The sequence below is a fragment of the Alosa pseudoharengus genome, unplaced genomic scaffold, assembly GCF_046254945.1.
Source record: "Alosa pseudoharengus isolate Yale_2024_CS ecotype anadromous, Long Island Sound unplaced genomic scaffold, YU_APseudo_1.1 YU_APseudo_1.1_scf_8, whole genome shotgun sequence".
Taxonomy (NCBI): domain Eukaryota; kingdom Metazoa; phylum Chordata; class Actinopteri; order Clupeiformes; family Clupeidae; genus Alosa; species Alosa pseudoharengus.
Window position 1 is genome coordinate 13,864,460 of NW_027468870.1, and position 21,443 is coordinate 13,885,902.

Sequence of the window (21,443 nt, forward strand, 5' to 3'; positions counted from 1 at the left end):
ACTGTGCGGGAGCCGTCTATGTTGTGACAGGTGTAATCAGCACTCAGCGCAATTCCTTCGTTCAATACTACAGTCCACACGTGAATATTTGCCTATTTCTGCAGGTTACTGTCATGGGATCCCCTCACATAGTTTCCAGGGGTGAATTTGTCAGTGCTTGTTGTCAGGTAGGCATCGCATGTTCACTCTTCAAGCTCATACCACTGATTCCATTTTGAGAGACACATGATCTAGACGTTGCTGAGTTCCGGCTTAACGTGACTGGATTTGATTGAGCTCAGTCGTTCAGGTTTTTTTTTTTTAATCGTATGCTATTAATATCAAGAGTACTCGAATCCGAGACATGGCAAGCAATCCGCTCAATACTACATGATTATGTGTCAACATGTCATGAAGTGGAATTGGAGTATGGGGAGGAGCTATTGTGTCCAACCCCCGCCTGTAATACACCACCTTCCATGTCCTTTAATCTGACCAAATCCACTCTAGGCCAACACGACGTGAGTGTTAAACCCATCAGCTCCAACGTCCGCTTCTCTCTAGGCAATGCAGAACATCGTCCTGGCAGAGGATGGCATGGCCATGAACATGTTGTTGACAAACACTGCGGCTTGCAAACAACGGAGTGCCTGCCGTTCTGCATTCAAATGAACAACCGACAGGCTTTAGAGATACGGTCCCCTTTGACATCCTTCTCTTCTCTTTCGTCTAGTTTTTTTTTTTTTTTTGTCAGTGGTTGTTTTTAATGAGCATATTTTTTCCCCAGGGCAGGATTTTGAAAGACATGGCTGAAATATATAAATAAAGTAGTGTGTGTCACCTGTGTCTCTCTCATGTGATGTGGAATGGCACTTGGTATTGTGTCCCTTTCACAGCATTCATGCATTCATATCATGTAACAGCCTTGGTGCACTCATCATTCACACTTCAGCAACAGATGACAATGCCACACAGGTACGGTGAATTTCAGCTGAATGTCTTCCATTTGCGTTTTTTTGCTGTAGGGGTCAGGGATTAGGAAGATCAGAGGCTGTTGTCAGGAAATCGACATTTGGTGCAAAATGAATGAAATGAAAAATGGATTTAGACAGGTATTTTATCCCACCTGCTGTCTCTGTAGCCACAGTTCCATTCATCAGATCCCTTCAGGTCACAGAGATCGAAGATGAGGTAACTCATTGCAATCCCCCACACACACACACATCACAGTGCTGCCCAGCATCAATACTCAATGTCCGCAGTGGAAGCAGCCCAAAGGTGTTCGCCCTCCCAGAGAAGTCTCTGGACAGACTGAGCCTGGAACTCACTCGCTAGCCAGCCGTAGAGCCCTCTCATCTCAGCAGGATGCAAACAACTTCTGAGGATGCTGGATCTCTCTCCAAGGCTGTTTGGATATGCGTGCCAAGATCTCCCCTGGCATCAGACAAGACGACTATAGCCAGAGGGGCGGCATACGCTGCCAAGTGCCGTCTCTCTATTGGGCTAAGTCATAACAGTGGGGCTTTGTTTTGATCATGTTGTGTGGCTAAACAGGCGTCGGAGGAGGCGTGAACTCATGTGCATAGTCCCCCACAATAGCCCTCCGGCTATGCAAGTTGACCCTGCTCATTTAAGCCCTCGACCACTATGTTACTAGTCACTACCAGGATCCATCCTTCTGTAATTCCAGGAAAGCATGTTGCACCTACTGTATGGAAGCATTTTACATAAACAAAGCATTTGATCACCCTCTGATGTGCATAGAGCACGGCCCCAGGTCCACTTTAATACCCATCCGTTTTGTAATGCCAGGCCTCATCAGGCAGGCACACTGTGTAATTTTCCACTGCTTGATGACTCTGTGCTTGTAAAAGTGGCTCCATTATCTGGCCTTGATTAGATACATGCTGGGACTCACGTGACTTCCCCCTCCCTATCTCTCTCTTCCCTCCCTCCATGGTCGCATTAACAGAGGAAGATGAAGGATTCTGTCGCCAAGTGACCTGCCCTGACGGAGAGGCTGCCGGCCTCATTAGTCAAGGCGGAGAAGCGGTCGGCGCTGGAGAGAAGAGTGGGTAGGTGTGTGAGTGAGTGAGTAGTGTGTGTGTGTGTGTGTGTGTGGGGGGGGGTGGTTCTTTGGAGGCCCACATTGGCCCTATATTTTAAGTACAGCTTGCCCGTCTCATTGGCTCTGTGTTGTCCTGGGGCTAAGGGGGTAATACAACCCCTCATTATCTCTGGAGACGCGTCCTTGGCTGTCGAGCTGGCCCTGTGAGAGGGCACCCAGGAACTGTCACAACCATAATTCACATTCATTAGGTGCCATTACTGTAATTAACACAACACGACTACCTACTTACCATGGGCTTATACCAAATATGTACCTTAAGCAGGACTTTGACCACAATGCTAAATGTCCTTCCTTACTGGGAATGTACACCACAAACAAGACACGAAACATAAATTAATCTATTTACACCACCTCCGTCTCCACAAGTCCGACACAACAATGTGTTCATCCATTTGTTTTTCTATGTGTACTCTTTGCATACGCTTTAACGTTCCCCTCTACCTTTAACAGCCGTAATATGTGTGTAAAGTGTTGACGGTGTAAATTGTACACTGTACAAAAACTGAAAAACGCTTCAAAAATGTGCTCTGGTGCAAATTCCAGTTAAAGCCAGAATTTCTCAATGGCAGTGTTGAAAAGGAAAACTACAAGAAAGACAGATCCTGATAGCAGCCTTCAGATAATGGGTTAAAATTAAAGAGACAGATTGAACGGACTGAACTGGTTTCGGCTGGTGGGCAAACACATTAAAACTTCAATTAGCCCCCGTCATAAAAATACGATGATAAAGTACTGTGATATGATAAGTAAGAGCAAATGTGTGTGAGGCTGGTGTTCTATAGCCTATTTTTCAACACAGCCCTCCTCTCTTCTAGTTATCTATTACTCCTCCTATCGCCCCTTTCTCTCTTTTCTTTTCCCTCTCTCCACTGTTCCTTTTTTACTTTTATTCTCCTTCTCTCTCTCTCTCTCTCTCTTGTTCACCCGCAGCTGTAGTTTCTCCATTACCCATACCCCACTCCCTCAGGTTGAGCAGGGGCAGATTCATTAGAGATGAATCTCACGCATGTGATGGATGGACCGTGGCTCTCTCGCACTGCTTCCACCCCAGGGAGGGAGCCATACTCTCAGTGTTCTCTGTGTGTGCATATATCAAAAGGCTATTTAAGGAGCAGGAATATTGTGTATAGTGAAGTTTAAGTGGGTTTAAGTTTGTTTTTCAAAGCTATTTTTTTTTTTTAAAGGATGCTTTCATCATAACCCCTCTTGAAAGTTTGGTTTTGTGTGCACACACGCACGTACATACACTTGCCATGTCATGCTCAGTGACAGATTTTGAAGTTTGAAGTTTTAAATGATGTGGTGGAGAAATTCTACATAAATGAATCTATTGGCCCTTTGCAGGGTTCAAAAAAGCCTTTTGTTATGAGATTACAAAGTGGTGTGAAGGTGAGAAACGGAACGCGTGTCAAAAACGGCTGTCAGACTCCGCAGAGAGGAATGGAAACAATGACAGCAGGTACGATAGAACCCCCGTCACAAAGCGCAGGTGATTGATGAGCCATTGTGACACTGAAGTTATCTGCCAAATTGTCCGCAATATCAACCATTCATTCCTCTTTCCCAGCTCCCTTTGTGACAGGGATTTTTCACCTCAGGTGAGACGGTCCGCTGAAAGATATTTCACAGTCGCCTCAGCCACAGAGCCCTGTATTGTAATCTTAGGCTGTCATCGGCAGTGGGTGGGTTGGGGTGTGGGGGGGGGGGGGGTATGTTGGTGTAGGTATGGGGCACGCTTTGGTTTGCCCGTCTGTTGTTACTGTTTGATCTTTCTGACCAAGCTGTCTGCAATGAAAGAAGTGCCTTTCTAAGAACTGTTAAGACATCTGCTACTCAGTCTGGGGGGAAAAGGCAGAGCTGCAAACAGGCAAAGAGGGAGAAAAAAGAAAGAAAAAAAAAAAAGACATGTTCGCCTTAATAACCTAGCCTGTCATCTGTCAACAGCGATTTCCAAAAAGTATTTTTGAAGACGTCTCCGGAGCAGAGTGCAGATGGAGGAGGTTATGTAAGTGGACTCTGGGCTCTGGGGCTCCAGAGACTTCACTACCACTGGACTGTGCTCCGCATGCCTGTATGAAGGAGCACTTTGAGGTGTATGTGTGACTAGGTGTTTGCAAGAGAGAGATGGTGTGTGTGTGTGTGTGTGTGTGTGTGTGTGTGTGTGTGTGTGATAGATTAGGGTATAGCTGGGAGTGTCAGCATGTTGTGTGGTCAGCTTAGAGTGCTTTTACACACTGCTGTTCTTTAGTCCACAGAGGCAGAACAGCACGCATTGTGTTGACATGTTACAGTAACACAGTAAGTGTCATGTCCACCCTCCCCTTCGCTGTGTGAGTAAGTTACTCCAGACGACAGAGCCACAGATTCACAGGCAAACTGGGTCAGTGGCACTACAGAGCTGCAGCCCCCCCTAAATTATCTTCTGTGCAGCTAACAAAGCTAACCCACAATAATATCAGAGACTTTCTAATGAAGAGACATAGTGCTCAAACAATCCTCCATAGAAATGCATGGGGTTCGTTTGTAACAGTTGTCTACACATATCCCGCCCCTTCCACGGCAAAAAACTTGACATGTGAATACATTGTGCCAATCATGTGTTGTGATCTCGCCACTGGAGCAAGGTTGGTGTCGTGAAGCCTTGCGCATGCGCATTTCTGCCCAAATAGATGCACGATAAGTGCCCCTAAAGCGTTACAATTTGGCCGCCGAATGGAGAGACTTGCCTAAAAGGACTTTGATAATATTTACCTCTGAATCAATGTCCATGGCATGGACCAGAGCGGTGATTTAATTTGAATGTTTTATGATGCTAGCCTGCACCGTGACTAGTTTAGCTTCCTTTGGTTTTGTCTTGGCTGTCAAATCACCTATATGAATTATCACCTAAAGTGTCTTGAATGATCTGATCTTAATGATGTTGAATGGATGTAGTGTACATGTTTCTTCTTGATTTTTTGTTGATTACTCTTGTGATATGCACTATGGATTGTGTGCCTGAGGAACTGTATGTGCATGGGGGTTCATAGATCATGTAAAAGGGAGCGAGACAACAGCTACAGAAAAAAACATGCCTCCGGAATGGTTCCATACATTAACACCTTATAGCCATGTTTTTGACAGGCTGTCCATCACATTTTTCATCAGGAGACATACACCCATAGGCTTCATCCACTGAACATCCTATTCAGCTGGAAAGGTCCACATACATCAGTTCTATGTGCGAAGAAAATGTATTAAACAGCATTTGACAGTGTTGACTATGACTATTTTGATTACATTTTCAATATATTTTCTATGTGTATACCAGATCATGTTTTTCCTTAGAAGTTACTTTCAGACTATTCAGAATACTTTCTTTTTTGAGACAGAAAAACAATTTCTGTTCTGCATAGTGTGTGATTGACTCCTGTAACCATTTGGCACATTTATCATTTGAGTAGGTCTTTACTAATTCCGTGATTTGGGGTAGGCACATTACCCATTTCATAAGGGCTTTACAAAACTAAAAAAAAAAATCTAATTAATCTAATAATCTAAAATAAAATGTATCTTGGGTCAGAGCTTTCATAAGCAACTGAGAATGACAAAAGAATGGAAATAAGTATAAGTATACTGTATATACTCTTTTGATCCCATGAGGGAAATTTGGTTTCTGCATTTATCCCAATCCGTGAATTAGTGAAACACACTCAGCACACAGTGAAGCACACACTAATCCCAGTGCAGTGAGCTGCCTGCATCAACAGTGGCGCTCGGGGAGCAGTGAGGGGTTATGTGCCTTGCTCAAGGGCACTTCAGTCGTTCCTACTGGTTGGGGTTCGAACCGGCAACCCTCCGGTTACAAGTCCGAAGTGCTAACCAGTAGGCCACGGCTGCCCCTAAAAAAGACAGTGCCTCCTCAGAGGGGGCAAAGGAATGGATTTCTTTCCACAAGCACCATGTACAGTATCATGAAGAGGACAATGTGTTGGGGAGTGCTTTGGGTCACCCTGTGGCCATCCTCCTCCATCACAGCCTGTCCCACTGTCCCAACATTTATCAGCTGAGGAGCTCCAGTCCTCTCCAATGCTCTCTGCTGGGATCCTATAGATGACCTTGTGAGGAGGGAGTGTGTGTGTGTGTGTGTGTGTGTGTGTGTGCGTGTGTGTGTGTGTAGTGTGTAGGGGGTGGGGGTATAAAAATAGAGCACCTCTGGATTCTAGACCAACCACAGCAGTAGGTGGAGGAATTGTTTGTGTACCAAAGAGGCAGCATATCAGCGTGGTAGAGAACAATGAAACAGTGATGCTATTAAAAAGCTGTGACAAGCAATATGTTATTAAAAGGTTGTGACAAACAATTGAAAGGTCGTAAGACCATGACCTCTAATGGCCCATATGGAGACCTCAGCAGGGGCCAATCAACAACAAACCAGGCACTTTCAATAAATGTGTAAGGAACTAGATATGCAACAGTGCAGTATAAAAACAGCTTTGTGGGTGGATGGAAATTTCAAGCATCATGCAAGGACATATCTGGGTTTCATAGCACTCCAATAGTTGCCTGTATAAATTTAAAAAGGCCTAGCCTACAGACAATGTCAACCTAATAACACAGGTAATAAAACAGGCACTTTGAATAGGTTTGTACGGGAACGATTAAATATATAGACAGTTCCACCGAGTTCCACAAACCATTTATCAGCCTGAGTGGCCCACTAATTAGTCATTAGGCTAGGCCTAGGCTATATATCAACATAAGAATAGCTTGTCAATAACGTCAATGCTTTAGCTCCACTAACCTTTCTTTCCTCGAACTTGATCGTTTGTAGGGTCATGCCATTAGACGAGGGGCCGCTCATTTATCCCCTACATTTCTGTAAATAGACTTGACCTGCAATCGGTTCATTGGATAAACCAGAAACACATTCCCCATTCCCAGGAGGCTTTGCTCCATTCTAGCTTAGGCTTACGTTAATTTAAGTACAAACAAACAAATTACATTGTCATTTTTTATTTGTGATGAAAGTTCAATAACGCCTGAATAAGACAAAAATTAATTAAGATAAAAAACTAAGGCTAGCCTACACAAAAATCAGCATGGGAGAGATGAGTGTGCAGGGTAACCATGAATGACATATAGACAGTGAGCAAGTGGTATAAATATTGGTTGGACTTCCTAAACATTAAAGTGTGAATCTCTGAGATTTTCGCGGAAAATTCTTAGTGCAATTGCAAGGTCGATGGCTGCGGACGACTCATGGCCGCTATAATAGCTCTATGGGCCGGCCCGCACCACGCAGATTCATTGGACGGCCCACCGGGAAAACTCCCGATCGTCCGGATTGCTACTCTGCCCCTGGACCTCAGGGCTCAGCGGTCAGCACCTGCAGGTGAAAGAGCAAGATCGAAGTTCTTGGTTTCGATAATAAGGTTTTGGATTAAATTCCAACCATTTACACAAACGGAGAAACACACACACACACACACACAATGATCATCACAACAGAAAATCATCAGATTGTGTATTTGTGTAGGAGAGATTGAAGGAAATAAGCTCTGGTGTGACTTTGTGATGTGTCGGGATTGTTGTGCATTATCATCCACTCCAGCGGCAAGCGGATGCTGGTGTTGGGGGCTGCGGCTGTCCAGCCGTGTCACTTTCCATTTACCCCAGCACCCCCGCTGTCCCGAAATCAGAGTGGACGGATCTGCAAACAGGGCTGGGCTGGCCTGCCCTCTGCATGCACGCACGCACACACATGCAAACACACACACACACACACACACACGCATACACACACACACGCATACACACACACTCCAGAACACAAAAACACACACACACACACACACACACACACTCCAGAACACAAAAACACACACACACACATGCATACACACACACTCCAGAACACACACACACACACTTCAGAACAGAAACACACACACACACACACTCCAGAACAGAACACACACACACACACACACACACACACACACACACACACACACACACACACACACACACACACACACACACACACTACATAGCACAAACACACACACATTCATGAATCAAAGGAAATTAATTACCAAAGGAGAGGGAGGTAAATTCGAGGGAGGGAGGTAAAATAGAGTAGCAATGCCCATTAAAGTAACCCAACCAAATCCCCAAATAATTAACTACTCACCTACTAAGTCCACTCTCACTCTGACTGCGGCGTCATGCAGAGCTCTGCCACTGTGTTAGTGACTAAGCAGAGGCCAGAAACCCATTAACGTTTGAGGAGCTTTTGACAAGTCACTGGAGGGAGTGTTCCTTAGAATAATACAAATTCCACTGTTTGTGCTGCGTTCACTGAATAGCGGTTATGTGCTCTGGGCCCTGTCGATGTACAGTTCCGCCTCGTAAGAGCTCTGATAGGACAGATCCACTGGAGATCGGGGGAGCCCCTGCGGCTTATGCCATGCCTGGAAGAGAAGGGAAGTACAGTTGAGCAAACTGCCAAAAAGAGATTAAAGGAAGAAAGAAATGAAGAGAAAGAAAGAAAGAAAGAAACAATGAAAGAAAGAAAGAAAGAAGGCAGCTGGGTTAGTAAAATCAGAAGTGTGCAGAGTATACCCAACAAAATGATCTGCCTCTGCGTATATGTTTGGATAAGACTGGGAAAGAGTCATTAATAATGAATTATACTCCTACATGATGATTATAATTTCAATGACTACATGATAATTATAATTTCAATCTTTCTTCTTATATTTTCAGGCTAAGATATACAAATTATCTGGCACCCCCCACCCCTTTTTAACTAGGGAACATACAATCAGACACTGACAAATGGAATCTTTATTTACAGCGAAGATGTAGAAAAAATGTCCTTCAGGAAGGAAGGGGAAAGGAAATTGGGGACATGTCCTTCATTTTGGACTACCATGAAAAATCAACTGGACCACTGATAACATAGAAAGTGGGACAGAGAACGAGATTCCAAACATCAGAGGAGACTCCCACTTTCACTGCAGTGTGCCTCCTTTGTGTAGGGTGGCCAGAGATGACCACAGGATGAATATTCATGTGGAAAGCGCTATCTGATTCGAAGATGAATGCCTTAATATGTTTCACAATGTTGTTTGTGGTCAAAGACATCCTGAGGCATGGGCCACAGAAGGCGTTAGTTGGGCCATCAGCCAAACACACACTCACACATGCACGCACACACACACACACACACACACACACACACACAATGCTGTCACCCCCTCACCAACTTTGCGACTTTGAACTGACTTTGGGATCCTTTTATGATTGTCTCCATTGCTGCAATCTGTGCTGGCCAGGCAAACAAATTGACCATTTATAGCTTTTTCTAGACAGAAAGGACAGAAGTAATGTATGGTTTCAGTCTTTAGCTACATGTAGGTCATTTTGATGCAGCTTCTTGTCCTGTTTTTTTTTTTTTTTACGAATGTAACAGTCTACAACAACCACCAAGACTATTGTAAAGAGCTGTTTCACTGAGACAGGATGAATCGTATTGGTCAACAGAAAATGTGTTTTGAACAAGCAGAACTACCTGAGTGAAGTCAACTTGCTAGCTCCCATTTGTGATGTCTCCTCGATGCGAGAGTTGCAAGAGATTCCAGTGAACTCTCACTCCACAGCCTGCTGTTCACACTGATTCAGTGAAGGCGAGCACAGAACACAATGTGTAGTGAATGAAATAACTAATAATAATAATAATAATAAGTTTATTTTATATAGCGCCTTTCTCAAACCCAAGTTCGCTTTACATAGTCGGAAGGCAAGGAAACACAATAACAAACAAACAAAACAATACAACAAAAACAAGTTATCTGTATGGAGCTATGTGTTGGGTCTGGAGGAGAAGTGATCATTAAACAGAAAGGTCTTGAGATGTGCTTTGAAGAAAGGAAGAGAAGGACAGGCACGAAGAGGTTGGGGGAGGGAGTTCCAGAGTTTGGGGGGGGGGGGGGCATGGACAACTAGTCAACAAAGTCAAAGGCATATGTTACAAATAGAATGGACATTTTTTATCTCCTAAGCATCCACAATACATTGGACAAGACATTATAGCCGTTTGCTAAAGTCAAGGAAGCAAACTTAACGGCTGCCTTTTTAAGGACGCGCCACGTCATCGCCGAGCACTGTTCCAATGTCAAGAATATTCCCAAATTTACGCCCTTCATTCTGAGAATTTTCAAGGATGCATCTGATTCTCAGGTGAACAAAAATACCCATAATTCTCTGCATTGACATACAGTACATCGGAGCAGCGCCCCTACTGAAACAGAAGCGTGGAACCGCGGCGATGTTCATGTCCACACTAGCTAGTCTGTTCCAAAGTAGAGTCTGAGAACACTAGGGAGCCCTCTGCGCTCATCTTCGTAGAACCCGACTTGCAAGGAAGCATTCTATCAAGGAACCATGCTCGACTTTGAGAAACAGCCATTGGCTGATGCATAAACATTACAGTCATAGGGCTGATTTTTTTTCCAGAAAAATAACAAGCATCTTTGGGTAAAATAAATATCTGTGTCCATCCCATTATTTAACATATTAGTATAAGTAAGTATATATACTTTTTTGATCCCGTGAGGGAAATTTGGTCTCTGCATTTAACCCAATCGGTGAATTAGTGAAACACAAACAGCACACAGTGAGGTGAAGCACACACTAATCCCGGCACAGTGAGCTCCCTGCTACAACTGCAGCGCTCGGGGAGCAGTGAGGGGTTAGGTGCCTTGCTCTAGGGCACTTCAGCCGCGGCCCTGGTCGGGGCTCGAACCGGCAACCCTCCGGTTACAAGTCCAGAGTGCTAACCAGTGGGCCACGGCTGCCCATATTGGGTGGGAACTGGGTACATCCCTAGGGCTATAGCCTGCACTTTTTCACCCAACTCAAACTCTCTCTCTCTCTCGGTCTCTCTCTCTCTCACACACACCCACACACACACACTCTCTCTTTCTCTCTCTCTCTTTCTCTGTCTCTCCCTCTCTTAATGGGAATCAATGACTGGGCTGGTTATTTGTAGGATCACATCCTGTGCTGTGATGTTTCCACTGAAGAGGTTTCAAGGTCACTCCAGTTTGCACTTTAGGTCACAATTCTCTCTGTCTGTGTGTGTGTCTGTGTGTTTATGTGTATGTGTGCTTGCAAAAATTAAATATTCAAATCAAATTCAGCTTTTTATTTCAGCTCATATTATTATTAGTGAGCCTCTGAGACATGTAGGTGTACATTCACTCTCAAAGAAATCTTTACATCCCCTAACTGTTGAAATGATGACAACACTTTGCTCCCCTCCTCTCTCACAGAGGATTTGAGCTATGGGGCGGACAGCTAAGATCAGTTTAAAAAGTAAAGACCCGTCGGGATTAAGTGCAACTTTTTACAGAACCGCGACAAAGTCCATATAGTATATAAAGAGAGCTGTAAAGCCCGGAGCCATTCTGAGTGCACACACACACACACACACACACACACACACACACACACACACACACACACACACACACACACATTGATTTGTGTGGGATGAACAGATGGGGGCTATTTATTCTATGAATCATCAGTTTGGTCTCATCTGTATCGCTTCAGCTTAGAACCCTCATACTCACATACAAAAACACACCACAGGCATATACACTGACACACACACACACACACACACACACACACACACACACACACACACACACACACACACACACACATAAGCTCCCTAACACATTCACAAACATATGCACTGACACACACACACACACACAGTTACAAAGTGATTTCTAAATCCCTGCTTGGATTCATTTCAAAAAGTTTGCCTGAGAGCTTCATGAAATTAATGGTGAAAATGGATTTTTGTAAGGCGAGAGAGAGAGAGAGTCTACTAATACTTTTGCATTTTATAACCACAACATACGGTAATCTGACAATAGCTCCCTTGGCCCCCTGCCTGTGAAGAGTCTGTTGATTTTTGTTCTGTTTTGTTTGGCTTGTCATAAAGAGTGCATTACAGTAATAATCCCAGATCCTGACCCGAGTAGGCATAATGAGCACATATCCAAACTAGCCCTGTGTGAAATCTGATCTTATTTCGACGCTCTGAAGCTATTGCACTTTCCAATTAAACAGCAACACCTGCAGGACAAATAGAGATAATTAATGTGTACAACAGAATGGCCAATTACACATCAAAACACCTATTTTAATTTTACATGTTTTTAATTGCACACTTATCAATTAACTCATAAATAGCCTTATGAATATGTATGTCACGAAAAAAACAACACATGGACATGATGGTCCACCTTGACCATTGTTCAGACTATTAAGAGACCGTTTGCCATGTTTGCTTGCTTGCTTGATTGTGTGTTTGTTTGATATTTACTGATGTGTGCCGTGTGATGTGGCCCCCCGCGACACAGGCATCTCACTGGAACCATGTGGCCCCCCCCCCCCACACACACACACACACACACACACACACACACACACACACACACACACTCTCCACACTCTGCGGCAGAGCCGGCTCTGATGGTACGGCACATGCCGCAGAGCCAGGACTCGGAGAAGGGAGAGAAGAAAGAGAGCAGTGGAGAAAGAAGAGAAAGGAGAAGAGAGGGAGATACAGGGTTGGGGTGGGTGGGGTGGTCTGGGAGCGAGGTCCCTGGACAAGCTAGAGGTCAGCCGTCACAGCCGAGGCCCTGTAGCTAGGCGAGTGCGCAGCCTCACTGACGACTAAATATAGGCTGCCCTCTCAGGTCACTGCAGCCCAACGTCACTGGGTCTGTTTGGGATTGCTCAGTGCATCTCTCTCTGTCTCTCTCTCTCTCTCTCTCTCTCTGTCTCTCTCTCTCTCTCTCTCTCTCTCTCTCTCTCTGTCTCTCTCTCTCTCTCTCTCTCTCTGTCTCTCTCTCTCTCTCTCTCTCTCTCTCTCTCTCTCTCTCTGTCTCTCTCTCTGTCTCTCTCTCTCTCTCTCTCTCTCTCTCTCTCTCTATGTCTATATAACTGTTCCTCTCTTAGCATGTTCTCTTAGCCTCACAGTCTCTGATTTCTCATTGATTTCTACCGTACGTCTTCACTCGCTTCATTCGCATCCGCAGATTTTTTTTTTTTTTTTTAATGCTTGTAAATGAAATTTGAAAAGCGAAAGGGATTTGACATGCAACGATACGTCGCCACCGGCAACATTGCTTCCGCAAACTGTTTACTTGTGAATGACAAAACCTGTCCATGAGATTCATCCCTGACGCTGCTTGACAAGCCGTGTTGTGCAGCGTGCCACCGTGAGAGCAAAGGCACTGCACTAACCGGTCAAAGACAGCCTCTGCACAGCTGCTGTTGCCACTGCTGCTGCTACTGCTATAGCTGCTGCTAGTGGGAGCGTAATTATATTTATTGCTGGTTTACATAATGCTGCTAGTTATGATTCACTCAGGTTTGTTTCCCCTTGCATGGACACCATCAAGTGGCTCATGAAATGTTTATGAATGAGAATAGTTATACTGTATAAGTTGACAACCCCAGCGCTGTGATAAGAAGCTGCTGGACTGCATAGAGTTACTCTGGTGTCAGTGGCCTCTCTTGAAAAATCCCATGTTGATAAATGTTGGGACTTCGGCGCTTTAAAACATTATTTTTGGTTTAGCGATTTAATATTTGCCACTCTGCTGGGCATGTTCAGCTCCTCTGTGTATTTGGACCCCATCAATAAGCCTGTGCACAGCAACAGATTGAGTCCAAGACTGTTTCATTAAGAATTCATAATTAGATTTTACATGGCTCTGGGCTGAAGTTAGGTGTGCGTGATGGTCCTAGTCAAAGGTTCTTGCACACATGTACATATGGATGCGTGTTTGAGAGAAGTAAAAAAAAAATCTCACTCTCACACTCTCTTCACACACACACACAGACACACACACGAACACACTCACACACACACAACCGCACAAGCACACAGACACGTCACAGCTGTGCCTTGTGCGCAAACGGCGCATAGTAGGCTACTTCAAGCTCTTGAGGCGTTGCGAGATATTTAAAAAATACACTCACGACACCATGAAAATGGGAAAACCAGAGAGAGAGAGAAAAAAAACATCTAAAGGCACAGTGGCGAGCGGCACAGAGGCGAGCGGAGCAGCACAGCGCATCGAGCGCGAGTCTCTCTTCTTCGGCGGCAGCGCTTACGTAACGCCAGGGCCTGTCAGAGCGAGTCAGCGTCAGCGACGAGGCACGCGGAACGCCGAGCGCCACGGCAACCAACGACAGGGCCCTTGTTAATGCTGACCCAGTTTAACAGGCAGCCACAGAAACACAAGTGGCCAGCCACACATCGGTCTGATACCCGTTTTTTTTTTTTTTTGTGCTGGCCAGTTTCTATGCAACTCCAGGAGTGAATTTCCTGAAAGCCATGACATGCTTGTTGCAGACTAATCAGTCTCTCACTCACACACACTTCTGACAATTGCTATTTTTAAGTTCAGCTGTTCTGCTTTTTTATATCTTTTTTTATTGCTTATGCATCATTGTACCTTCGTTTCCTCAGAATAGCGCCAGCTGAGCTGCAGGTGTTCCTTTCTCACCTTGCGCTTCTGTTTGTGTTTTCACCATATTCATTCTCCTTTCTAATTTGCCTCAGTGAAAAGGTTTAGCTTCTGACAGATTTGTTTTGTTACGTGAAAACACATTTCTACAAATGATTGCAAATCTCTTGAATGAACCATGCCAAAATGCAGAACTATGGAACTCCTTTGACGTGTACCTCCTAGGATTAATCCTGTACACACTTTCAAGATGTCTCCATGACCCTTAGCAAGCCCCAACCTCTCAACCAACTAACACATTCATAAATGGTGAAAGCCACTAGGGTAAAACTTAGATCATCAACATGCATTAAAAGGTTCCCTCTGTGCTCACGGGTCAGGCTGAGGCCGATCGAGTATGTTGCCATGACGCCACCATCCGCACCTCGTCTAACCCCTGAATGATTTATGTAGGGAGGTTTCAAGAATCTGTTCCCAGGGGGACAGGAAACCAAAGAGAGGAAGCAACCCTCAGCCCCAACAACCCCACCTTCCTCCTGGGTGCACGCAACCAAAGGTGTCGTGCCAGCGGATCCAACACTGTGGAAGCTCACTCAGTGTGTGTGTTTTGTGTGTGCGTGTGTGTGTGTGTGTGTGTAGGGGGTGAAAACAAATAAACAAACATAAAAACAAAAAAGTGTCCCTCAGAGTCTCGGAAATTCTTCGCAGAAGTGCTCGCGTCTCATGCAACAGGACATGGAAAGGTTTCAGAGGAGCAGTGTGTGTGCAGTTTGGGGAGGTGGGAGGTGGGGGTGTGTGGGTGTTTGATTGTGAGTGTATGTGAAGTTCCCATACCCAGCTACTTTTGAACTTTGTTTGCGTGTGTATGCGCCAGCGTGTGTTTGTATGTGTATGTGTGTGTGTCTCTATGTGTGTGTGTGTGTGTGTGTGTGTGTGAAGGAGAGGAGAGTAGGAGCATCATAACATTGCAAGAACAAAGTGCAGTGTTGTAATGTAACGGAGTACAAATACTTTGTTACTGTACTTAAAGGAATTATCCGGAGTAAAATGCACTTTAGATCGATTTACGGATGATTGGGGGTACATACGTTGAGTTGACATCAAAATCATGTCATTCGGATGTGTTTTGAGAAAGTTCGATTGTACCGTTTTCAGTCACAACTCCTAGCCTGGAAGTGAGCAGGGCATTTCAATTTCGCCGCTACAAAACGCTATTTTTATACCTCTTCTACAGTTCCAAACAACATAACACTTGGTAGTGAGTAGAGGGTCCCTAAAGCCAAACCGAAGTATCCCGAGGTCTTTATGTGGTCGAATAGAGAGTCCAGAATGAATTTCATCAAGCCAGTACCTTTCCGGAAATGTTGCCATCTTTGCTGCCACTTCAGGGGAAAGTCCGTAGGAGTCTTATTGCTGAGTGTGTTGTAACACGCTCTGGAAATTCACAATTTCGTCGCCGTTTAAAAAAAAAAAAAAAACATAGTCCAGTATTTCTTTCGAAATTGAAATGAAGTTGTATGGACTGGACTATGTTTTTTTTTTTTTTTATGTTAGTAGTGTTGTGAATATATGCCAAACTGATCATAATCATTATTTCAGTAATTGTACAGCAATTCAATTTATTGTACAGGATGCATAATTTTGTTTAATCCTATCTTTTACTCATCTTTTACTGGCAAAGCCCTCACAAGTAAACTGATATCAAGACTTAACATAGATGGTGATGGTGGCAAGGGTGCCTTCAGAAGGTAATTATCATTTTTGTTTGTACACCTGATTGACTTACCTTTTTTGATGCTATGATTTTTACCTTTATCAACGATAACAAAATGTATGGCAATTGCTGTTTTCTTTTTTTAGGTGCTATCCAGCAGTCCCAGCCTGGAGCCAGAAGCTGCTATTGCAAGTCAGTTGGTGGTGTAAGCAAGAAGGCAAGAGCTGCTGCAGGCAATGTTGCAATTAGGTATTATATCACACAGACATACTGCTGCTTAGACGTGTTGGGTCACTTTAAAAAAGGTCCTCTTTATCAAAAGAAATGCACCGGACATTTCTAAGTGTACCCCAAACTTTATAATGGTGGTGTATACACATCTGCTTTACTTCTAACTATTGCACCTGACTTCGAGGCTGCTAGTGTAGGTTTGCTTTTATTTGTCACACAAGCTGAGTAGTTTGCATTAAAGGTGCTCCAAGAGATGTTGGGTAACATCACTTCTGTTGATGTTCAAACAAAACCGAGAGCTAGCTCGCCCCTCCCTCCCCTGGCTGGAACAGTTTGTTATGTTTCATGGTCCAAACTAGACCAGGCCGTTTTTGGAGCCTGGGCTGTATACAGAGACCACGTTTTTTTTACATGGTATTCAGGGGACAGGCAACTAGCGGATGATGAGGTGATGTTTGCTGTATGTGACAAAAAATGTTTTAGTTTAGAAACCGCGTAACATTAGCTAGCTATGAACTTGCTAATTAGGGCACCGCCAGAGCCCTTATTAGACATTCTCTGGCGCCGCTTACTTCACACAATGTGACTGATGGACGTTATTTGGAAGTTCAGTGATCGGAATATCCCTGATTCAAATCCCGGAGAATGTCCACAGGCTTTTTCACTAGTTTTTGACAATAATGGTTTGTTGTTTCCTCTTTAGATGCTGTCTTCAGCGAACACAAAACCACCCTGACCCGAATAATGGACACCATGGGAAGATATTTGAAGTATGCACTGGAGAGGGTGGGTGTGATGGTGGCCGTCGGAAGACACTCCCTGCTGTTGCTGAATGATGCCATCGGTATACATGCACAGCCTCTTGCACCACATACACCTGAGTTTGGATAGATCATTTATGTTGTAAAACATACAACAAAATAAAATAATATATAAGTTGACTGGTTCTTGATGGAGGTGTTTATCATTTTTGTGTGTGATAGGCCTACTGCAAGTTGCATAGGCTAATAAAGGTAAAATGTTGAAGCAATGTTGCAATATCAACGTTTATTCAACGGTGATTTGTAGTTGAGGCTTTAACCATGTTGGATTTTACTGCGTTGTTTCAATGTTGCAATATGTCATATTCAACAGTGATTCACTGTTGAGGCTTTCAACATGTGTTCACCTATGTTGAAATGGCGGATGTTGAAACAATGTTGCGATATCAACGTTGATTCAATTTGCAAATCCAACACATAGGCTAATTCAACGTTGATTCACCCTTTGTATATGACGTTTATTCACCGTTGAATCAATGTTGAAATGTCAGCAGGGTTACTTAAGAAATATTCTAAAAGGTAACTTTCACTTCTACCAAAGTATTTTTCTAGTACGATACTTTTACTTTTACTCAAGTATTGCTTTCTAGTACTTTATACAACACTGACAAAGGGCAAGCATTTTGGCAGTGGTTGTTCAAAAATCAAGTGATGAGATTAAGCACAGATTGTTTGTAATGTGCATTCTCAGTCCAACATCCATATGACTGCCCTCTGTTGCTTTTACTCTCTACTTCAGTCTGCCCATCTATTTCTCCTCTCTCAGATGTTTTTGGAATTACAAATTTGCTTATGAAATGAAAATGGCCATGCTTATAATGAGAGGCATACGCTTCAGTTCAAAAACATATTTAAATAACATGCATAAACACACACACACACACATGAATATGTACATTCATATGCACATATTCATAGCAATTTTATGCAGGTGTTTCTTCTTCTACTTCTTTTTTTTCTCATATTGCAAACAAAACTGGTATTGCATATTAGACTTTGGACATGGAAAAAAGTCAGAGAAAGCTAAATGAGACAAAATAATACCACGTGTAGGGGGGCAGATTACAGAATATATGCCCTAAATTGTATTAAATTATGTAAATCTCAAGGTATGCACAGATTTCTTTTAAATGAATTTCAACAGCACAAGGGAAATTACATACCTTTTTGCAGAGCACTCTGTCAAGAAACAATAACCTATTCCAGCCTAAAACATGCTGGCTGCATATAGGCTCTATGGCCTACAACAGAGCCATTTTACATTCTACTGTACATTCCCAGAGAGGGGTTCCATTTAGGCTATCAATATAAACAGAGAGGGGAAGAGAAAAGAGCCATCTGAGACATACATAAGCTATGATGTGGTTAAAAAATTTTTTTGAATTGTCCTACATGGTATAATGATTTAAAATGTAATCCCTTAAATGTATCAATGTCACTGCTGAATACCACCCATTTAATGGACCGTCTGGTGAGAGTGAAAGAGAGACTCTTAATGTGTCTGTGTGATTATCTCTCTCTCTCTCTCTCTCTCTCTCTCTGTGTTTGTAAATAAATGCATGTGTGAGTGTGCATTTGTGTGTGAATGTGTGTGAAGGGCTAAAAAAAAGCCCTGTCCAGCATTGATTATCTGTCAGCAGATGTTAGCCACCGGGCATTACTCTTCGCTGCCGTTTGATTAAACTGCATTAGTGGCTCTAACGTGGCCGAGCATAGAGCATGTTTGTGGCTCCCGGTGTGATCCTCTTTCCACAGACGCCCGAGCGCAGCTTCAGTGTCTGACAGCAGACGAGGAAAAAGGGAGGAGAGAAAGGAAGCGGAGAGAAAGGGAGGAGAGAAAGGAAGCGGAGAGAGTCTGCTCTGGAATGGAGAGGGCTGACTCGGGAAAAAGCGTCTAATTATGCTGCCGGCGGCTTTTTGAGAGCTTTCCACTGTAGGTGCTGCTCGGAATGCACAGTGCCATTTGTTCCGACTAATCGCTTGGAAAGAGAGAGAAAGAGAGAGAAAGAGAGAGAAAAGGAAGAGAAAGAGAGAGCGAGTGCCACCATTCACACACCTACACCATAGCAACTTGGCAGCCACAAATAGACCCGCTTGTTAAAAAGGACTGCACTGCACTCAGAGTAGATGTCTTCCGGAGTGGCTGTTTGTGATATAGTATGCCACAGACATAATGTGTCCTCCAACAAGCACACAAACGAGATCTTCAAGAGGACTCTTGGCCTCATCATAGAACTTGTGCCATATCTGATTTGACACTGATCAGGAACGAAGTCTATATGCTGTAATTACCACAATTGTGTGGGCAGGTGGTTGGTTGGAGGAATGTGCAGAGAGAGGGGAAATGAAGACTTTACCCAAAGTATTCTCAAAATACAGCACTTAAACTGTCACCGATGGTGATGTGCATATTTTTTATAGCAGACATGGCATAATGTTGAATGAATAATGAAGTTAAATAACAATGTTTAGACAAAACAGGTTTTAATACTTTTCTACCTAACATTTAATCCAGGCATCGCTATAAATGTATAATTCTTACAAAGGCTTGTGGATCATTGTACTGAGCAAAAATGCAAATCATTCTTCCCCAGATCAGAGGCTGACATCTGGTATACTAGAGGGTTTTCCCCTGTGCTGCCCCACTCTGACAGAAACAGTGCCAAAATGGGCAAAAGTCATGCAGTCCAATGGAGCACATACAGTGATTAATTGAGAGGGGCACTTTCATGTGCCAGTCTAAGGGACAAGATGTCAGTTGAATATCAATACAGAGGACAGTGACTGTTTTAGGTGGCAGGCTTCTGCTGTGATGTGGCATTGGCATGATGCCCTCCTGTCTGATCTCCTCTATGGGTGCCATTGAAAAACCCAGATTCCCCACAAAAGTCTACAGTAGCCATCAAATGAAATAAGAAAAAGTAAAACAAATGAAATAAGAAAAAGTAAAATCCACCCCCCATAGGATGAAACAGAAAAAGAAAAAAACTGTTAGTGGTCTTGTGGGATTTGCGACCTCTCCATTCCAGTAAATGGCTGGTAGCGTTATAGAGGAGAATGTTATGAGATGAGAAAATCGAAAATCGAAAATCGTTCGTTTCAATAATCGTTTTAACATAATTATTTGAGTTGTAGCATTTATCATTTATTATCACAGTTGGATAAATATAGAATCAGATGAGCTGAACTGCTGGTAAATGAAACTATTAGAAAGCAAGGGACTGACCCAAAAGCTAACACAGTAAATACTGACTTACTGCCACATGACACAACTCTCTGCCCTCCTCCCAGGCTTTCCAGCTGTCACTGTGGAAATTACTGTAATCAGAGTTTTCTCGTTCTGTGTGAAAGTTTGTTGGGTGTAGAAAAGGGCAGTTCTCACAATGATCTCATGCGCTGAGTTATTTTTATTTTAAAGTTTGTGAACATACCAATCATAAGATTGCATACTTCAGTCTTTTCATTTACAAGAGTATTATCCCTTTTACTGCTGAGAAATAAATATTCTAAAATGTCAATGTTCACTTAATACGATAGAGAGGTCAGTATATTTTCATCTTATTCAAGATGATATTTATAAGATGACACATGATGTGATAATGCTGTTTGAACAATTTTAGTTAAATTAATATTTAATCAAAATCAGTCCATGAAATGGAGGCTGGAATTCATTTATTTGCCTTTGTGAGTCATCCTATACATTACTGGAGATGTAATGAATTTATCATATTGCATGTCTATGGGCTTTGACCCATTAGGATTAAGTATGGAGATCATTATGAATGGCTGTTTGGGAGACAGTGATTCAGCACTGGTCACGACAGTCTGTCCCCGTGGTCCAAGGGAAGATAAGTAGCATGCTGAGCCTTTAATGAGACTCCAGCGGACTGGACCAATACCCCAAAGGGGCGGGGGTGCCCTGATCCATGACAACTTCCATTAGCTTTATTAGTTTGGAAGTGGAAGTGGCTTATTTTGCATTTATAAATACAATCTATCATGGACATGGTTTCCCATTT

The 21,443-nt window shown here is 43.4% G+C and overlaps 1 long non-coding RNA gene across 1 annotated transcript; it reads left to right on the top strand.

Moving 5' to 3' along the window:
- Window positions 1–16,337: 16,337 nt before the first annotated feature.
- Window positions 16,338–17,410, top strand: LOC143112225 (uncharacterized). The gene is made up of 3 exons (XR_012984694.1): window positions 16,338–16,406; window positions 16,519–16,621; window positions 17,307–17,410. It is a non-coding gene; the product is annotated as an uncharacterized LOC143112225 (long non-coding RNA).
- The last annotated feature ends 4,033 nt before the right edge of the window (window positions 17,411–21,443 follow it).